Source organism: Urocitellus parryii, chromosome 11 (assembly GCF_045843805.1).
Source record: "Urocitellus parryii isolate mUroPar1 chromosome 11, mUroPar1.hap1, whole genome shotgun sequence".
Lineage (NCBI taxonomy): Eukaryota > Metazoa > Chordata > Mammalia > Rodentia > Sciuridae > Urocitellus > Urocitellus parryii.
The window spans coordinates 100,435,157-100,441,156 of NC_135541.1; positions in this window are offsets into that span (position 1 = coordinate 100,435,157).

Genomic DNA, 6,000 nt, shown 5'->3' on the forward strand with positions numbered 1-6,000 from the left:
TTCTTTGCTCCATGAAAGTATTTCTGTGCTGATAGGTTTCTAGAAGTGAAACTGTTAGATCAAAAAAGAATCTTAGCTCATACTGAATTCATCGTTTTAAAATTCTTGCATTCCTTTACATTACTCCTACAGAGCAAAACTATCTAATAGAATGGTTTTGAAGTGATGGAAATGGTAATATAGCCCAATACTGTAGCTACTAGTCCCCATAGGCTAATGTATAGTTTAAACATGCCTAGTGCTACAGTTTGGATTCAGAGTGTCCCCCAAAAGTCCATGCCTTTAAAGCTTGGGGCCCAGGGTGATGATTTTGGGAGAGGGTGGAGCCCTTAGGAGGGGGAATCTAGTGGAAGGAAGTTAGGTCATTGGGAGCATGCCCTGAAGGGAATATTGGGACCGCCACCCCCTTTTTCTCTGTTTCCCAACCACCATGGCACATGCTCCTACCATGATGTGTTATACTGCCACAGGTTCAAAGCAATAGGGTCAAATGACCATGGACTGAAACCATGAGCCAAAATAAACATTTCCTCTTTATAAGTTTGTTTTTCTAAGTTATTATGTCACAGCAGAAGAAATCTGGCTAATGCACTGAGCAACTACTTTTTAAACTTTCCAAAATTTTAAATTTAAAACTCATCGATAGAAGGTCCATGGTCCTACAATCTTAATTTAAATTCATTAGAAGATAACTCATCATTTTAAATTGCATTCCCTTATTATTAGTAACATTGAGCATATTTGATAGTTGAAAACCAATGTTTTTTTAATTCTTAAATTTGCTTGCTTATATCCTTTGTTTATTCCTTTTAAAATTTGTTATTATTATCACCATTATTTTGGTACTGGGGATTAAACCCAGAGATACTTTACCACTGAGCTCCATCCCAGATCTTTTTTATTTTTTGAGACAGGGTTTCACTATGTTTCTGAGGGACTTGCTAAATTGCTGAGACTGGCCTTGGACTTGCAATCCTCCTGCCTCAGCCTCCTGAGTCACTTGCATTATAGGTGTGTGCCACCATGCCTGGCTGTTTGCTTTTTTATTGCATGATTTGTTCAGCATTAATTGATTTGTTGAAACTACTTATGCATGACAAATCAATTCTGTCAGCACATTGTTTGTTAAAAACTTTCACAGTCACTTTCACCTTATAGAACTTTGTAAGTCATTCTGGTTTCTGAGTTTCATATCATTTTTCTAGCCTCCCTCAACTTAAGTAAAAAATATCTGCCTAATATGTTCTTTAAAAATATCTTCTAATCTGTCTATGATTTTTGCATGGAATACAATTCTGTTTTCTATCTGAGCCATGCTTCTGTATTATTATTGGATCATTATATTGAATAATCCTATAACTGACAGAGATGATATAAATGGCAGATGACTCAATAATAAAAAGACATAATCTAAAAGGAAAAAGAGCAAAAGATTTCCACTGACACATCACAAAAGAGAAAACTCAAATGCTCAATAAACAAATGGCAAGAATGAAAAACAGGACAGCCACCTTGGAAGACAGGTTGGTGGTTTTTCACATCACTAAGCATGTTTTTACCCTATGATATGGCAATTGCACTCCTTGCTATTTACTGAAATGAGCTGAAAAATCTGCTCATGGATATTTATAGCAGATTTATTTTAATCGCCAAAATTTGGAGACAATCAAGATGTCATCCAATAGGTAAAGGATAAATATTTGCATGGTATATTCTAACGATGAAATGTTCAGTAATAAGAAGAAATTAATTAGCAAGCCACAAAAAGTCATGGAGGAACCTTAAAATGCATGCTGCTAAGTGAGAGAAGCCAATCTGAAAGAATATGTTGTGTATGATTCCAGTGATATGACATTGAAAAAAACAAAACAATAAAGATAGTAAAAAGATCAGTGGCTGCCTGAGCTTTGAGAGTGTGGAGGAAGGGACGAATAGATGAAACCAAAGAGTGAATTAGGGCAGTAAAACCTTCAGTATGATATTGCAGTGCTGGGATATGTTATTATATACATTTGTCAAAACCTACAGAACTGCACGACACACTCTAATGTAAACCATGGAATATAGGTGATCATAAAATATCAATATTGGTTCAAGAATTATTAAAAACAAGCAAAAAGCTTCAAAAGATCAATGTCATTTGATTATTAAGACAAATATCCTACTGTCTCTCTCAACCAGAATGAAGAATATGTTATAAAAATAATTACTATAAACAAGTTATGTTGATTCTAGGAATGAAATAATGTATAAATATTAAAATATCTATTAATATATTTAAAAAATAATAGATGGAAAAGTATATGAATTTCTATAGAGAGTCTATAATGACTCTAATGTCTATATGACAGATGTCTTTTCCTTCATTTATCATGCCTTCTCCTATTGCATAGATTGAAATGTTATGAATGATGTTGCCCAGCCTCTTCTGTAGTAAGGGTTACAGATTGGCATAGATTCTGCAAAGAGATGAATCCACATGAGACAAACCTACATGTGTATATGGACGATGAGGGGTAGGAGTGGCATGTAGGGAATCTGCATTTCTTGTGAACACAGTGGGTGTCCTGATCAAGCTCTGGAGTTAAGTTCCTGGCAGCAAGGTGTTAAGTGGCACAAGGTGGGGCCAGTGTCCATTAGAATCTGTATAATAGTGTTTGGACCTTTATCCTGGCTCCATTTATTTTCCCCTAGCCATGCAGCATCCAGACAGTAGTCTCTGTCCTTCCTGGAAATTTTATAAATTATGGAAATATTTTTTAATATATTCCTTATCCTTAATATAACTAGAGTGAATTCCACTCTTGCACAGAAGGCCTGAATGATGACTGTTATTTACGAAGATTGAGTTGAGAGACCTAAAATATAACATTACTGTGTTAGTCAGCTTTGATGAAAAATACCTGACAAGAACAACTTTTAGAGGAGTGATTTATTTTGGTTCACAATTTCAGAGGTTCAGACCATCATTGGCTGGCGCCAAGGCAGACAAATTATGGTAGAAGGGCCTGGTGGAGGAAAGCTGTTCAGCACATGGGAGCTAGGAAGCAGAGAGGGAGGAAGGATCCAGGACATACATAGCCCAAGGTCATGCTCCCAGTGACCTACTTTCTCCCATCATGACCCACCTGCCTACAGTTACCACCCAGAAGTCCATTCAAATGGTTAATTCATCAAGCTGGATCAATCCAGCCCTCCTAATCCAACTGTATCACCTCTGAACATTGCTGTCTTGTCTAACAAAATATCTTTAGGGGATATTTTTAGGTCCATGCTCTAACAATTGCCTTGCACATGGTCAATACTTAGTACATTTTTTTTCTATTATTATTACTACTGCTACATATATAAGAACCACCACAAGATGTGAAGAAAGAATGAATCCATTCATAATAGCAACAACAACATACTTATACAAAAATATAAGAAAACTGTGCAAGATCTATTGGAAGGATAATTTAAAATGCTGAGTTATGCACAAAGAGACTTGAATAGATTTTTTTTAGACTCAATATCTTAAATTCTCAGTTCTGCCTAAAAAACTCCATAAAAGACTATAATTTCAATAGAAGTATCAATAGGATCTCTTCCATTTTAGAACAAGACAAGCTGATTTTAAAAATTGACATTGAAAGACAAGATTCTAAGGAAAAGCAAATTTACTTGCTAATGAAAATATAAGGGAAAATCATATTTAAAAGAATTGAGACACCAAAGTGAATTAGAATGACAACCACACAATCAAACCTTTGGTGGATTACCAATTTATAGCAGTACCACCTAAAATAAGGTTGCTTCAAGGACAATTGCTTTTATTTGAGTCACTATAGAGTGATACTCTTTGTAGTGACTATCTCAATTGGTCTATTTAGAATGCTATTATATAGTTTTTAAAATTTTCTAAGTAGGTTACACTATCTTTTGCCTAAAGAAAATAGTAATCACTGATAATATCAAGAGGTTGAGTAGAAGAGCAAAGGAAATTATCCTTAGAATACAGTGTTTAGAATAGAACCTGATGTTACAGAATACATACGGGTAGCTTTTTTATTTTTATGTCTTTTTGATTCGGTTTTACTTTCACCTTGGATGTCTTTTTTTAATTTTCACCATCGGGTGTCTTTTTTTTGGTTTTCTTATCTTTACATATTGAAATATTTTCCTATCCTTACCCTGAAAAATACAAGGATTGCAGACAACAGCAAGAGAAAGAAACCAATAAAAGAGTGAAGGGCACATGCTCTTTCTTGGACAGGTCCCCTCATCTCTCCTGCAGGCCCACTGTGGACACTTCCTGTAATGCCTGCTCCCCAGGGAAAGGAGGACACAGTCAATAGAACGGTGGCAGTTTTTTTTTTTCTTATTGCAAATGCCTTGGCAGTTGCCCTTCTCTGCCCACTGATAATTTAAAGCTCTGACTTCAACTCAGACCCACTCCATATCAAGTCTACTACAAGAAGCCCTACTCCCCACATGCCTAAATCTGGAAATCCACAGGCTGTCAAAGACTCATGATACTCTGCCCCAGCACAGAACAGTTTTCTTCTTTACAGTAACATGACCAGGCTTGTCAGGATTGACCTACACATTGACACACCACATCCTTCCATCTAAAGTATTTTCAGTTTTACACATAAGAAAGCAAAAGGCATGGGTTGAATGCACCTCCAGGTAACTGAACCTGGGGAGGTTCCTGGAGGGAGGCATTCCTGGAGAGAGCACGGAAGTGCTGGACCTCTTCTCCCTTACCTGTGCTCTCTTTCATCTGGGTTCTCATCAGTCTCCTCTGTAATATCTCTTATTAATGGACCTATTGTTTATAAGTTTATAAATACAAATTTTTCCCCGAGTTTTGTGAGCTTCCCTAGCAAAGTAATCAAACCACCTAAGGAGGGGATTAGGAACCCCAATTTACAACCTACCACAGGTGGTCCTGTGGTGGAGGCTGGGCTTGGGCAGGTGCCTGCTGGTGGAGGGCTGGACCTGGGCCTACTGTGAGCCTGAGTCCCGTGGCTTCATTATGTACTCTGTTGTGAACTCCTCTGTGATTTTCTGTAGAATCTGCACTTTCCCTTTTGTTATGGAACACTTTAAAATGATAAATTTCCATTGGGATATGCTTTAGTGTGCGTGTGTGTGTGTGTGTGTGTGTGTGTGTGTGTGTGTGTATGTGTGGTTTAAACTTTCCTTTAAGGTTTTGTAGGTCCTTTGTATCTGAAGACAAGCCAGGACATTTTTCTCATGTTTACGTTAATTTTTCTTATCTGTGCTCCTCCATTGTGTCCATTATTTTGTTGTTGTTGTTGTTGTTGTAGAACTCATATTGGGACTCATTTACCTTAGTCTGTCTTTTATAATTCTTTATATTATTGTTATAGAAGCCGTTACCCCTTGTGCTCTGTTTAGACAAAGGCTTCAGCTTGGTCTCTCAGTGTGCTAATTCATTGTTCAGTCATGTCCATCTTGCCGCTCAGTTCTTACTACTGCTGGCTGAACAACCCAGGGAAGTTATTGACCATTTCCACGCTTCACTTTTGTCAGCTGTGAAATGCAGGTAATAATAGCTTTCTAAAATGATTGCTCTGAAATAAAAAATGAATTAACATTTTTCGAGCACGGAGAACAGAGCATAGTAAGTATTCAATAGATATTTCTGTTCTTAGTATTATGACTATGCTGAACTTCTGTTAAACTTTTTGTTTGCTTGCTTTGATCCCACTGTGGATCAAACCCAGGGCCTTGAGCATTCTAGGCAAGTGCATTACCGCTGAGCTACACCCCTAGTCCTGAACTTTTTGTTTCAATACCATATTTGACATCTGATCACTTCTTTTTCATAGCAGATTGTTCTAATTGGATTAGTGTAATTACTGTTCAAATCTATGAGAATATTAATCAGACCAATTTTTAAATGACCTTCTAGTTAAACATAAAAGCTGCTTTAACCTTGGAGAAGAAAACAAAAAAATTTTTTTTCCTGACCTTAAATTTTTATATTTT